This window comes from Acipenser ruthenus, unplaced genomic scaffold (assembly GCF_902713425.1).
Source record: "Acipenser ruthenus unplaced genomic scaffold, fAciRut3.2 maternal haplotype, whole genome shotgun sequence".
Taxonomy (NCBI): Eukaryota; Metazoa; Chordata; class Actinopteri; order Acipenseriformes; family Acipenseridae; genus Acipenser; species Acipenser ruthenus.
Window position 1 is genome coordinate 16602 of NW_026707855.1, and position 14796 is coordinate 31397.

General features: G+C 39.9%; 11 non-coding genes across 11 annotated transcripts; 7 read left to right on the top strand and 4 right to left on the bottom strand.

The window, feature by feature from the left end:
* Window positions 1–1242: 1242 nt before the first annotated feature.
* trnan-guu (transfer RNA asparagine (anticodon GUU)) lies at window positions 1243–1316 on the bottom strand. The gene has a single exon. It is a non-coding gene; the product is annotated as a tRNA-Asn (tRNA).
* A 1612-nt stretch (window positions 1317–2928) lies between these two features.
* On the top strand, window positions 2929–3001 carry trnaf-gaa (transfer RNA phenylalanine (anticodon GAA)). The gene has a single exon. It is a non-coding gene; the product is annotated as a tRNA-Phe (tRNA).
* A 1817-nt stretch (window positions 3002–4818) lies between these two features.
* trnaf-gaa (transfer RNA phenylalanine (anticodon GAA)) lies at window positions 4819–4891 on the top strand. The gene has a single exon. It is a non-coding gene; the product is annotated as a tRNA-Phe (tRNA).
* Window positions 4892–6711: 1820 nt separating this feature from the next.
* Window positions 6712–6784, top strand: trnaf-gaa (transfer RNA phenylalanine (anticodon GAA)). Its single transcript has one exon. It is a non-coding gene; the product is annotated as a tRNA-Phe (tRNA).
* Window positions 6785–6919: 135 nt separating this feature from the next.
* trnan-guu (transfer RNA asparagine (anticodon GUU)) lies at window positions 6920–6993 on the bottom strand. Its single transcript has one exon. It is a non-coding gene; the product is annotated as a tRNA-Asn (tRNA).
* A 1606-nt stretch (window positions 6994–8599) lies between these two features.
* trnaf-gaa (transfer RNA phenylalanine (anticodon GAA)) lies at window positions 8600–8672 on the top strand. The gene has a single exon. It is a non-coding gene; the product is annotated as a tRNA-Phe (tRNA).
* A 1823-nt stretch (window positions 8673–10495) lies between these two features.
* trnaf-gaa (transfer RNA phenylalanine (anticodon GAA)) lies at window positions 10496–10568 on the top strand. The gene has a single exon. It is a non-coding gene; the product is annotated as a tRNA-Phe (tRNA).
* A 135-nt stretch (window positions 10569–10703) lies between these two features.
* trnan-guu (transfer RNA asparagine (anticodon GUU)) lies at window positions 10704–10777 on the bottom strand. Its single transcript has one exon. It is a non-coding gene; the product is annotated as a tRNA-Asn (tRNA).
* A 1610-nt stretch (window positions 10778–12387) lies between these two features.
* On the top strand, window positions 12388–12460 carry trnaf-gaa (transfer RNA phenylalanine (anticodon GAA)). The gene has a single exon. It is a non-coding gene; the product is annotated as a tRNA-Phe (tRNA).
* Window positions 12461–14276: 1816 nt separating this feature from the next.
* Window positions 14277–14349, top strand: trnaf-gaa (transfer RNA phenylalanine (anticodon GAA)). Its single transcript has one exon. It is a non-coding gene; the product is annotated as a tRNA-Phe (tRNA).
* A 135-nt stretch (window positions 14350–14484) lies between these two features.
* trnan-guu (transfer RNA asparagine (anticodon GUU)) lies at window positions 14485–14558 on the bottom strand. The gene has a single exon. It is a non-coding gene; the product is annotated as a tRNA-Asn (tRNA).
* Window positions 14559–14796: the final 238 nt, after the last annotated feature.

The following is a 14796-nucleotide window of genomic DNA, read 5'->3' on the forward strand; positions in this document are numbered from 1 at the left end:
CTTTCAATTTCTTCAAAAAGTAGTCTCAGCTCGTTGATTCAGTCGCTTTAAAATCCACCTCTGTGTCCCGATGCAGCAGCGCTGTGTGCTGTGGCTCGAGCTTGTTTGACGAGGCAGGCAATGCAAAAATGTCAAAACTTGCTTTTGTATCACATGACAAACTTAAGGTATGCTTTAACGGCTTGGCTGTCTCAAGTTAGTTTGTATTGTTAATGGAACACCTCGTTGTTGCCCAGTCATTGTATCATATGAAGTAGAGCTTGCCAGTTGGGGGCGACGGTCTGCAAATAAAAGTTAAGACTATATTTGCAAGGATCATTTCTATAGTGAAACATGTTTTGAAGGGATTGGTCTCGGTATCCTATAGCGCACCATATGCGCTTCACAAACTCTACTTAAAAACAAGAAAATATCTAATTGTAAGCCTGGTCGAACAAAATAAGTCTTCAGTGTAATTTTAAACAAAGAGCGCTTTCCACGATTTAAGATGCTTTAGAGAGACAGAATATTGGAATTGGCAGCCGAAACTGGGCGATAAAACTGCCTGTGATCAAAGTGGGCAGAAAAGTTGCATACTTTGCATACCGTATTTGGGAGAAAAGAAAACGGATCATCTCTGATTTGCGACGTTTCCATGGTTCGCCCCGGCCACTGCCGTGTGGCTGGTTAAAACGATGAGTTCAGTTTTTTTCTGCTGCTTGGTAATTCAGTCATGAGGAAGCTGTAGCAGAGTGGCGCAGCGGAAGCGTGCTGGGCCCATAACCCAGAGGTCGATGGATCGAAACCATCTTCTGCTAGCTTGTTTTTCTTCTGTTAGCAAAGTAGTTTTTCTAAAATATTAACTGAAGGCAATTAATTAATATTACATTTCGCAATCAAGGATCATATAATGCGCAAGGATACTTGTCCATCATAAGAGCTGAAATAAATTATAGCGCTTTGAGATTATGTTACTAGCGGAGTTTAGAAATGTACCTAATTATATTACAACTGTTGTAAAAAAGAATGTTATCTCGAAAAATGAGGCTTGTCAAGCTGAAATAGCTCAGCTGGGAGAGCGTTAGACTGAAGATCTAAAGGTCCCTGGTGCGATCCCGGGTTTCGGCAAACAGCAATAATATTTTTGTTTTGTATTATTTTGAACTAAAGAACAGAACACACTTTTTTCTTCAGTGTAATTGGAAGAAATAACAACTTATCAGAGTGCCATTTTCTAATGTGATTAAGAAATGCAAAAAACATCGTCCCTGGGTGGGCTTGAACCACCAACCTTTCGGTTAACAGCCGAACGCGCTAACCGATTGCGCCACAGAGACCATGCTGCTCAGCCAAAACTGAGACCACATCTAAGAAGAAAGCAACACTGGACAGGAAAGTCTAATCTCAATTACATGTATGCAAACCAATGCAAGCAAACTTCAAGCCATTTATATTTATTCCCAGATAACATAAACTCTTCCATTGCTAAAAAATATTTAAAAATCTCCCTTTGTGCTTCTCGGAAGGCATACGATGGAGGGCGCACTGCAGTTTTTCAGTATGGGGAATATTACAAATCAGCAGACTATGCTTTAAAATACACATGTAGGGTGGGCGTCTCTGTTACAAAGAATTGTCACACTTTGTATGTATCTCCATAATGTGTTGGGACTAAATACGCAGAAACATTAAAACTATTTGGAGAATGCGGGCATCGATCCCGCTACTTCTCGCATGCTAAGCGAGCGCTCTACCTTTTGAGCTAATTCCCCTTGAATTGTGCATGTGATTCTCATAGGCTACATCGCAGCTTGATACGAGCAATTCAGATTGTCCCACAATGTAGTCTGCCAATTGCAAATTCAAAAAATAAATAAATTAAATAAAAAGCAAATATTTCGACAAGAGGTATGCTTTCAATTTCTTCAAAAAGTAGTCTCAGCTCGTTGATTCAGTCGCTTTAAAATCCACCTCTGTGTCCCGATGCAGCAGCGCTGTGTGCTGTGGCTCGAGCTTGTTTGACGAGGCAAGCAATGCAAAAATGTCAAAACTTGCTTTTGTATCACATGACAAACTTAAGGTATGCTTTAACGGCTTGGCTGTCTCAAGTTAGTTTGTATTGTTAATGGAACACCTCGTTGTTGCCCAGTCATTGTATCATATGAAGTAGAGCTTGCCAGTTGGGGGCGACGGTCTGCAAATAAAAGTTAAGACTATATTTGCAAGGATCATTTCTAGAGTGAAACATGTTTTGAAGGGGTTGGTCTCGGTATCCTATAGCGCACCATATGCTCTTCACAAACTCTACTTAAAAACAAGAAAATATCTAATTGTAAGCCTGGTCGAACAAAATAAGTCTTCAGTGTAATTTTAAACAAAGAGCGCTTTCCACGATTTAAGATGCTTTAGAGAGACAGAATATTGGAATTGGCAGCCGAAACTGGGCGATAAAACTGCCTGTGATCAAAGTGGGCAGAAAAGTTGCATACTTTGCATACCGTATTTGGGAGAAAAGAAAACGGATCATCTCTGATTTGCGACGTTTCCATGGTTCGACCCGGCCACTGCCGTGTGGCTGGTTAAAACGATGAGTTCAGTTTTTTTCTGCTGCTTGGTAATTCAGTCATGAGGAAGCTGTAGCAGAGTGGCGCAGCGGAAGCGTGCTGGGCCCATAACCCAGAGGTCGATGGATCGAAACCATCTTCTGCTAGCTTGTTTTTATTCTGTTAGCAAAGTAGTTTTTCTAAAATATTAACTGAAGGCAATTAATTAATATTACATTTCGCAATCAAGGATCATATAATGCGCAAGGATACTTGTCCATCATAAGAGCTGAAATAAATTATAGCGCTTTGAGATTATATGTTACTAGCGGAGTTTAGAAATGTACCTAATTATATTACAACTGTTCTAAAAAAGAATGTTATCTCGAAAAATGAGGCTTGTCAAGCTGAAATAGCTCAGCTGGGAGAGCGTTAGACTGAAGATCTAAAGGTCCCTGGTTCGATCCCGGGTTTCGGCAAACAGCAAGAATATTTTTGTTTTGTATTATTTTGAACTAAAGAACAGAACACACTTTTTTCTTCAGTGTAATTGGAAGAAATAACAACTTATCAGACTGCCATTTTCTAATGTGATTAAGAAATGCAAAAAACATTGTCCCTGGGTGGGCTTGAACCACCAACCTTTCGGTTAACAGCCGAACGCGCTAACCGATTGCGCCACATAGACCATCCTGCTCAGCCAAAACTGAGACCACATCTAAGAAGAAAGCAACACTGGACAGGAAAGTCTAATCTCAATTACATGTATGCAAACCAATGCAAGCAAACTTCAAGCCATTTATATTTATTCCCAAATAACATAAACTCTTCCATTGCTAAAAAATATTTAAAAATCTCCCTTTGTGCTTCTCGGAAGGCATACGATGGAGGGCGCACTGCAGTTTTTCAGTATGGGGAATATTACAAATCAGCAGACTATGCTTTAAAATACACATGTAGGGTGGGCGTCTCTGTTACAAAGAATTGTCACACTTTGTATGTATCTCCATAATGCGTTGGGACTAAATACGCAGAAACATTAAAACTATTTGGAGAATGCGGGCATCGATCCCTCTACTTCTCGCATGCTAAGCAAGCGCTCTACCATTTGAGCTAATTCCCCTTGAATTGTGCATGTGATTCTCATAGGCTACATCGCAGCTTGATACGAGCAATTCAGATTGTCCCACAATGTAGTCTGCCAATTGCAAATTCAAAAAATAAATAAATTAAATAAAAAGCAAATATTTCGACGAGTTATGCTTTCAATTTCTTCAAAAAGTAGTCTCAGCTCGTTGATTCAGTCGCTTTAAAATCCACCTCTGTGTCCCGATGCAGCAGCGCTGTGTGCTGTGGCTCGAGCTTGTTTGACGAGGCAGGCAATGCAAAAATGTCAAAACTTGCTTTTGTATCACATGACAAACTTAAGGTATGCTTTAACGGCTTGGCTGTTTCAAGTTAGTTTGTATTGTTAATGGAACACCTCGTTGTTGCCCAGTCATTGTATCATATGAAGTAGAGCTTGCCAGTTCGGGGCGACGGTCTGCAAATAAAAGTTAAGACTATATTTGCAAGGATCATTTCTAGAGTGAAACATGTTTTGAAGGGATTGGTCTTGGTATCCTATAGCGCACCATATGCGCTTCACAAACTCTACTTAAAAACAAGAAAATATCTAATTGTAAGCCTGGTCGAACAAAATAAGTCTTCAGTGTAATTTTAAACAAAGAGCGCTTTCCACGATTTAAGATGCTTTAGAGAGACAGAATATTGGAATTGGCAGCCGAAACTGGGGGATAAAACTGCCTGTGATCAAAGTGGGCAGAAAATTTGCATACTTTGCATACCGTATTTGGGAGAAAAGAAAACAGATCATCTCTGATTTGCGACGTTTCCATGGTTCGCCCCGGCCACTGCCGTGGCTGGTTAAAACGATGAGTTCAGTTTTTTTCTGCTGCTTGGTAATTCAGTCATGTGGAAGCTGTAGCAGAGTGGCGCAGCGGAAGCGTGCTGGGCCCATAACCCAGAGGTCGATGGATCAAAACCATCTTCTACTAGCTTGTTTTTCTTCTGTTAGCAAAGTAGTTTTTCTAAAATATTAACTGAAGGCAATTAATTATTATTACATTTCGCAATCAAGGATCATATAATGCGCAAGGATACTTGTCCATCATAAGAGCTGAAATAAATTATAGCGCTTTGAGATTATATGTTACTAGCGGAGTTTAGAAATGTACCTAATTATATTACAACTGTTGTAAAAAAGAATGTTATCTCGAAAAATGAGGCTTGTCAAGCTGAAATAGCTCAGCTGGGAGAGCGTTAGACTGAAGATCTAAAGGTCCCTGGTTCGATCCCGGGTTTCGGCAAACAGCAGGAATATTTTTGTTTTGTATTATTTTGAACTAAAGAACAGAACACACTTTTTTCTTCAGTGTAATTGGAAGAAATAACAACTTATCAGAGTGCCATTTTCTAATGTGATTAAGAAATGCAAAAAACATCGTCCTGGGTGGGCTTGAACCACCAACCTTTCGGTTAACATCCGAAAGCGCTAACCGATTGCGCCACATAGACCATCCTGCTCAGCTGAAACTGAGACCACATCTAAGAAGAAAGCAACACTGGACAGGAAAGTCTAATCTCAATTACATGTATGCAAACCAATGCAAGCAAACTTCAAGCCATTTATATTTATTCCCAAATAACATAAACTCTTCCATTGCTAAAAAATATTTAAAAATCTCCCTTTGTGCTTCTCGGAAGGCATACGATGGAGTGCGCACTGCAGTTTTTCAGTATGGGGAATATTACAAATCAGCAGACTATGCTTTAAAATACACATGTAGGGTGGGCGTCTCTGTTACAAAGAATTGTCACACTTTGTATGTATCTCCATAATGCGTTGTGACTAAATACGCAGAAACATTAAAACTATTTGGAGAATGCGGGCATCGATCCCGCTACTTCTCGCATGCTAAGCGAGCGCTCTACCATTTGAGCTAATTCCCCTTGAATTGTGCATGTGATTCTCATAGGCTAACTCGCAGCTTGATACGAGCAATTCAGATTGTCCCACAATGTAGTCTGCCATTTGCAAATTCAAAAAATAAATAAATTAAATAAAAAGCAAATATTTCGACAAGAGGTATGCTTTCAATTTCTTCAAAAAGTAGTCTCAGCTCGTTGATTCAGTCGCTTTAAAATCCACCTCTGTGTCCCGATGCAGCAGCGCTGTGTGCTGTGGCTCGAGCTTGTTTGACGAGGCAGTCAATGCAAAAATGTCAAAACTTGCTTTTGTATCACATGACAAACTTAAGGTATGCTTTAACGGCTTGGCTGTCTCAAGTTAGTTTGTATTGTTAATGGAACACCTCGTTGTTGCCCAGTCATTGTATCATATGAAGTAGAGCTTGCCAGTTGGGGGCGACGGTCTGCAAATAAAAGTTAAGACTATATTTGCAAGGATCATTTCTAGAGTGAAACATGTTTTGAAGGGATTGGTCTCGGTATCCTATAGCGCACCATATGCGCTTCACAAACTCTACTTAAAAACAAGAAAATATCTAATTGTAAGCCTGGTCGAACAAAATAAGTCTTCAGTGTAATTTTAAACAAAGAGCGCTTTCCACGATTTAAGATGCTTTAGAGAGACAGAATATTGGAATTGGCAGCCGAAACTGGGCGATAAAACTTCCTGTGATCAAAGTGGGCAGAAAAGTTGCATACTTTGCATACCGTATTTGGGAGAAAAGAAAACGGATCATCTCTGATTTGCGACGTTTCCATGGTTCGCCCCGGCCACTGCCGTGTGGCTGGTTAAAACGATGAGTTCAGTTTTTTTCTGCTGCTTGGTAATTCAGTCATGAGGAAGCTGTAGCAGAGTGGCGCAGCGGAAGCGTGCTGGGCCCATAACCCAGAGGTCGATGGATCGAAACCATCTTCTGCTAGCTTGTTTTTCTTCTGTTAGCAAAGTAGTTTTTCTAAAATATTAACTGAAGGCAATTAATTAATATTACATTTCGCAATCAAGGATCATATAATGCGCAAGGATACTTGTCCATCATAAGAGCTGAAATAAATTATAGCGCTTTGAGATTATATGTTACTAGCGGAGTTTAGAAATGTACCTAATTATATTACAACTGTTGTAAAAAAGAATGTTATCTCGAAAAATGAGGCTAGTCAAGCTGAAATAGCTCAGCTGGGAGAGCGTTAGACTGAAGATCTAAAGGTCCCTGGTTCGATCCCGGGTTTCGACAAACAGCAAGAATATTTTTGTTTTGTATTATTTTGAACTAAAGAACAGAACACACTTTTTTCTTCAGTGTAATTGGAAGAAATAACAACTTATCAGAGTGCCATTTTCTAATGTGATTAAGAAATGCAAAAAACATCGTCCCTGGGTGGGCTTGAACCACCAACCTTTCGGTTAACAGCCGAACGCGCTAACCGATTGCGCCACAGAGACCATCCTGCTCAGCCAAAACTGAGACCACATCTAAGAAGAAAGCAACACTGGACAGGAAAGTCTAATCAATTACATGTATGCAAACCAATGCAAGCAAACTTCAAGCCATTTATATTTATTCCCAAATAACATAAACTCTTCCATTGCTAAAAAATATTTAAAAATCTCCCTTTGTGCTTCTCGGAAGGCATACGATGGAGGGCGCACTGCAGTTTTTCAGTATGGGGAATATTACAAAACAGCAGACTATGCTTTAAAATACACATGTAGGGTGGGCGTCTCTGTTACAAAGAATTGTAACACTTTGTATGTATCTCCATAATGCGTTGGGACTAAATACGCAGAAACATTAAAACTATTTGGAGAATGCGGGCATCGATCCCGCTACTTCTCGCATGCTAAGCGAGCGCTCTACCATTTGAGCTAATTCCCCTTGAATTGTGCATGTGATTCTCATAGGCTACATCGCAGCTTGATACGAGCAATTCAGATTGTCCCACAATGTCTGCTATTTGCAAATTCAAAAAATAAATAAATTAAATAAAAAGCAAATATTTCGACAAGAGGTATGCTTTCAATTTCTTCAAAAAGTAGTCTCAGCTCGTTGATTCAGTCGCTTTAAAATCCACCTCTGTGTCCCGATGCAGCAGCGCTGTGTGCTGTGGCTCGAGCTTTTTTGACGAGGCAGGCAATGCAAAAATGTCAAAACTTGCTTTTGTATCACATGACAAACTTAAGGTATGCTTTAACGGCTTGGCTGTCTCAAGTTAGTTTGTATTGTTAATGGAACACCTCGTTGTTGCCCAGTCATTGTATCATATGAAGTAGAGCTTGCCAGTTGGGGGCGACGGTCTGCAAATAAAAGTTAAGACTATATTTGCAAGGATCATTTCTAGAGTGAAACATGTTTTAAAGGGATTGGTCTCGGTATCCTATAGCGCACCATATGCGCTTCACAAACTCTACTTAAAAACAAGAAAATATCTAATTGTAAGCCTGGTCGAACAAAATAAGTCTTCAGTGTAATTTTAAACAAAGAGTGTTTCCACGATTTAAGATGCTTTAGAGAGACAGAATATTGGAATTGGCAGCCGAAACTGGGCGATAAAACTGCCTGTGATCAAAGTGGGCAGAAAAGTTGCATACTTTGCATACCGTATTTGGGAGAAAAGAAAACGGATCATCTCTGATTTGCGACGTTTCCATGGTTCGCCCCGGCCACTGCCGTGTGGCTGGTTAAAACGATGAGTTCAGTTTTTTTCTGCTGCTTGGTAATTCAGTCATGAGGCAGCTGTAGCAGAGTGGCGCAGCGGAAGCGTGCTGGGCCCATAACCCAGAGGTCGATGGATCGAAACCATCTTCTGCTAGCTTGTTTTTCTTCTGTTAGCAAAGTAGTTTTTCTAAAATATTAACTGAAGGCAATTAATTAATATTACATTTCGCAATCAAGGATCATATAATGCGCAAGGATACTTGTCCATCATAAGAGCTGAAATAAATTATAGCGCTTTGAGATTATATGTTACTAGCGGAGTTTAGAAATGTACCTAATTATATTACAACTGTTCTAAAAAAGAATGTTATCTCGAAAAATGAGGCTTGTCAAGCTGAAATAGCTCAGCTGGGAGAGCGTTAGACTGAAGATCTAAAGGTCCCTGGTTCGATCCCGGGTTTCGGCAAACAGCAAGAATAGTTTTGTTTTGTATTATTTTGAACTAAAGAACAGAACAACACACTTTTTTCTTCAGTGTAATTGGAAGAAATAACAACTTATCAGAGTGCAATTTTCTAATGTGATTAAGAAATGCAAAAAACATCGTCCCTGGGTGGGCTTGAACCACCAAACTTTCGGTTAACAGCCGAACGCGCAAACCGATTGCGCCACAGACACCATCCTACTCAGCCGAAACTGAGACCACATCTAAGAAGAAAGCAACACTGGACAGGAAAGTAATCTCAATTACATGTATGCAAACCAATGCAAGCAAACTTCAAGCCATTTATATTTATTCCCAGATAACATAAACTCTTCCATTGCTAAAAAATATTTAAAAATCTCCCTTTGTGCTTCTCGGGAAGGCATACGATGGAGGGCGCACTACAGTTTTTCAGTATGGGGAATATTACAAATCAGCAGACTATGCTTTAAAATACACATGTAGGGTGGGCGTCTCTGTTACAAAGAATTGTCACACTTTGTATGTATCTCCATAATGCGTTGGGACTAAATACGCAGAAACATTAAAACTATTTGGAGAATGCGGGCATCGATCCCGCTACTTCTCGCATGCTAAGCGAGCGCTCTACCATTTGAGCTAATTCCCCTTGAATTGTGCATGTGATTCTCATAGGCTACATCGCAGCTTGATACGAGCAATTCAGATTGTCCCACAATGTAGTCTGCCAATTGCAAATTCAAAAAATAAATAAATTAAATAAAAAGCAAATATTTCGACAAGAGGTATGCTTTCAATTTCTTCAAAAAGTAGTCTCAGCTCGTTGATTCAGTCGCTTTAAAATCCACCTCTGTGTCCCGATGCAGCAGCGCTGTGTGCTGTGGCTCGAGCTTTTTTGACGAGGCAGGCAATGCAAAAATGTCAAAACTTGCTTTTGTATCACATGACAAACTTAAGGTATGCTTTAACGGCTTGGCTGTCTCAAGTTAGTTTGTATTGTTAATGGAACACCTCGTTGTTGCCCAGTCATTGTATCATATGAAGTAGAGCTTGCCAGTTGGGGGCGACGGTCTGCAAATAAAAGTTAAGACTATATTTGCAAGGATCATTTCTAGAGTGAAACATGTTTTGAAGGGATTGGTCTCGGTATCCTATAGCGCACCATATGCGCTTCACAAACTCTACTTAAAAACAAGAAAATATCTAATTGTAAGCCTGGTCGAACAAAATAAGTCTTCAGTGTAATTTTAAACAAAGAGCGCTTTCCACGATTTAAGATGCTTTAGAGAGACAGAATATTGGAATTGGCAGCCGAAACTGGGCGATAAAACTGCCTGTGATCAAAGTGGGCAGAAAAGTTGTATACTTTGCATACCGTATTTGGGAGAAAAGAAAACGGATCATCTCTGATTTGCGACGTTTCCATGGTTCGCCCCGGCCACTGCTGTGTGGCTGGTTAAAACGATGAGTTCAGTTTTTTTCTGCTGCTTGGTAATTCAGTCATGAGGAAGCTGTAGCAGAGTGGCGCAGCGGAAGCGTGCTGGGCCCATAACCCAGAGGTCGATGGATCGAAACCATCTTCTGCTAGCTTGTTTTTCTTCTGTTAGCAAAGTAGTTTTTCTAAAATATTAACTGAAGGCAATTAATTAATATTACATTTCGCAATCAAGGATCATATAATGCGCAAGGATACTTGTCCATCATAAGAGCTGAAATAAATTATAGCGCTTTGAGATTATATGTTACTAGCGGAGTTTAGAAATGTACCTAATTATATTACAACTGTTGTAAAAAAGAATGTTATCTCGAAAAATGAGGCTTGTCAAGCTGAAATAGCTCAGCTGGGAGAGCGTTAGACTGAAGATCTAAAGGTCCCTGGTTCGATCCCGGGTTTCGGCAAACAGCAAGAATATTTTTGTTTTGTATTATTTTGAACTAAAGAACAGAACACACTTTTTTCTTCAGTGTAATTGGAAGAAATAACAACTTATCAGAGTGCCATTTTCTAATGTGATTAAGAAATGCAAAAAACATCGTCCCTGGGTGGGCTTGAACCACCAACCTTTCGGTTAACAGCCGAACGCGCTAACCGATTGCGCCACAGAGACCATCCTGCTCTGCCGCAACTGAGACCACATCTAAGAAGAAAGCAACACTGGACAGGAAAGTCTAATCTCAATTACATGTATGCAAACCAATGCAAGCAAACTTCAAGCCATTTATATTTATTCCCAAATAACATAAACTCTTCCATTGCTAAAAAATATTTAAAAATCTCCCTTTGTGCTTCTCGGAAGGCATACGATGGAGGGCGCACTGCAGTTTTTCAGTATGGGGAATATTACAAATGAGCAGACTATGCTTTAAAATACACATGTAGGGTGGGCGTCTCTGTTACAAAGAATTGTCACACTTTGTATGTATCTCCATAATGCGTTGGGACTAAATACGCAGAAACATTAAAACTATTTGGAGAATCCGGGCATCGATCCCGCTACTTCTCGCATGCTAAGCGAGCGCTCTACCATTTGAGCTAATTCCCCGTGAAATGTGCATGTGATTCTCATAGGCTACATCGCAGCTTGATACGAGCAATTCAGATTGTCCCACAATGTAGTCTGCCAATTGCAAATTCAAAAAATAAATAAATTAAATAAAAAGCAAATATTTCGACAAGAGGTATGCTTTCAATTTCTTCAAAAAGTAGTCTCAGCTCGTTGATTCAGTCGCTTTAAAATCCACCTCTGTGTCCCGATGCAGCAGCGCTGTGTGCTGTGGCTCGAGCTTGTTTGACGAGGCAGGCAATGCAAAAATGTCAAAACTTGCTTTTGTATCACATGACAAACTTAAGGTATGCTTTAACGGCTTGGCTGTCTCAAGTTAGTTTGTATTGTTAATGGAACACCTCGTTGTTGCCCAGTCATTGTATCATATGAAGTAGAGCTTGCCAGTTGGGGGCGACGGTCTGCAAATAAAAGTTAAGACTATATTTGCAAGGATCATTTCTAGAGTGAAACATGTTTTGAAGGGATTGGTCTCGGTATCCTATAGCGCACCATATGCGCTTCACAAACTCTACTTAAAAACAAGAAAATATCTAATTGTAAGCCTGGTCGAACAAAATAAGTCTTCAGTGTAATTTTAAACAAAGAGCGCTTTCCACGATTTAAGATGCTTTAGAGAGACAGAATATTGGAATTGGCAGCCGAAACTGGGCGATAAAACTGCCTGTGATCAAAGTGGGCAGAAAAGTTGCATACTTTGCATAACGTATTTGGGAGAAAAGAAAACAGATCATCTCTGATTTGCGACGTTTCCATGGTTCGCCCCGGCCACTGCCGTGGCTGGTTAAAACGATGAGTTCAGTTTTTTTCTGCTGCTTGGTAATTCAGTCATGAGGAAGCTGTAGCAGAGTGGCGCAGCGGAAGCTTGCTGGGCCCATAACCCAGAGGTCGATGGATCGAAACCATCTTCTGCTAGCTTGTTTTTCTTCTGTTAGCAAAGTAGTTTTTCTAAAATATTAACTGAAGGCAATTAATTAATATTACATTTCGCAATCAAGGATCATATAATGCGCAAGGATACTTGTCCATCATAAGAGCTGAAATAAATTATAGCGCTTTGAGATTATATGTTACTAGCGGAGTTTAGAAATGTACCTAATTATATTACAACTGTTGTAAAAAAGAATGTTATCTCGAAAAATGAGGCTTGTCAAGCTGAAATAGCTCAGCTGGGAGAGCGTTAGACTGAAGATCTAAAGGTCCCTGGTTCGATCCCGGGTTTCGGCAAACAGCAAGAATATTTTTGTTTTGTATTATTTTGAACTAAAGAACAGAACACACTTTTTTCTTCAGTGTAATTGGAAGAAATAACAACTTATCAGAGTGCCATTTTCTAATGTGATTAAGAAATGCAAAAAACATCGTCCCTGGGTGGGCTTGAAGCACCAACCTTTCGGGTAACAGCCGAACGCGCTAACCGATTGCGCCACAGAGACCATCCTGCTCAGCCAAAACTGAGACCACATCTAAGAAGAAAGCAACACTGGACAGGAAAGTCTAATCTCAATTACATGTATGCAAACCAATGCAAGCAAACTTCAAGCCATTTATATTTATTCCCAAATAACATAAACTCTTCCATTGCTAAAAAATATTTAAAAATCTCCCTTTGTGCTTCTCGGAAGGCATACGATGGAGGGCGCAATGCAGTTTTTCAGTATGGGGAATATTACAAAACAGCAGACTATGCTTTAAAATACACATGTAGGGTGGGCGTCTCTGTTACAAAGAATTGTAACACTTTGTATGTATCTCCATAATGCGTTGGGACTAAATACGCAGAAACATTAAAACTATTCGGAGAATGCGGGCATCGATCCCCCTACTTCTCGCATGCTAAGCGAGCGCTCTACCATTTGAGCTAATTCCCCTTGAATTGTGCATGTGATTCTCATAGGCTACATCGCAGCTTGATACGAGCCATTCAGATTGTCCCACAATGTCTGCCAATTGCAAATTCAAAAAATAAATAAATTAAATAAAAAGCAAATATTTCGACAAGAGGTATGCTTTCAATTTCTTCAAAAAGTAGTCTCAGCTCGTTGATTCAGTCGCTTTAAAATCCACCTCTGTGTCCCGATGCAGCAGCGCTGTGTGCTGTGGCTCGAGCTTTTTTGACGAGGCAGGCAATGCAAAAATGTCAAAACTTGCTTTTGTATCACATGACAAACTTAAGGTATGCTTTAACGGCTTGGCTGTCTCAAGTTAGTTTGTATTGTTAATGGAACACCTCGTTGTTGCCCAGTCATTGTATCATATGAAGTAGAGCTTGCCAGTTGGGGGCGACGGTCTGCAAATAAAAGTTAAGACTATATTTGCAAGGATCATTTCTAGAGTGAAACATGTTTTGAAGGGATTGGTCTCGGTATCCTATAGCGCACCATATGCTCTTCACAAACTCTACTTAAAAACAAGAAAATATCTAATTGTAAGCCTGGTCGAACAAAATAAGTCTTCAGTGTAATTTTAAACAAAGAGCGCTTTCCACGATTTAAGATGCTTTAGAGAGACAGAATATTGGAATTGGCAGCAGAAACTGGGCGATAAAACTGCCTGTGATCAAAGTGGGCAGAAAAGTTGCATACTTTGCATACCGTATTTGGGAGAAAAGAAAACGGATCATCTCTGATTTGCGACGTTTCCATGGTTCGTCCCGGCCACTGCCGTGGCTGGTTAAAACGATGAGTTCAGTTTTTTTCTGCTGCTTGGTAATTCAATCATGAGGAAGCTGTAGCAGAGTGGCGCAGCGGAAGCGTGTTGGGCCCTTAACCCAGAGGTCGATGGATCAAAACCATCTTCTGCTAGCTTGTTTTTCTTCTGTTAGCAAAGTAGTTTTTCTAAAATATTAACTGAAGGCAATTAATTAATATTACATTTCGCAATCAAGGATCATATAATGCGCAAGGATACTTGTCCATCATAAGAGCTGAAATAAATTATAGCGCTTTGAGATTATATGTTACTAGCGGAGTTTAGAAATGTACCTAATTATATTACAACTGTTGTAAAAAAGAATGTTATCTCGAAAAATGAGGCTTGTCAAGCTGAAATAGCTCAGCTGGGAGAGCGTTAGACTGAAGATCTAAAGGTCCCTGGTTCGATCCCGGGTTTCGGCAAACAGCAAGAATATTTTTGTTTTGTATTATTTTGAACTAAAGAACAGAACACACTTTTTTCTTCAGTGTAATTGGAAGAAATAACAACTTATCAGAGTGCCATTTTCTAATGTGATTAAGAAATGCAAAAAACATTGTCCCTGGGTGGGCTTGAACCACCAACCTTTCGGTTAACAGCCGAACGCGCTAACCGATTGCGCCACAGAGACCATCCTGCTCTGCCAAAACTGAGACCACATCTAAGAAGAAAGCAACACTGGACAGGAAAGTCTAATCAATTACATGTATGCAAACCAATGCAAGCAAACTTCAAGCCATTTATATTTATTCCCAAATAACATAAACTCTTACATTGCTAAAAAATATTTAAAAATCTCCCTTTGTGCTTCTCGGAAGGCATACGATGGAGTGCGCACTGCAGTTTTTCAGTATGGGGAATATTACAAA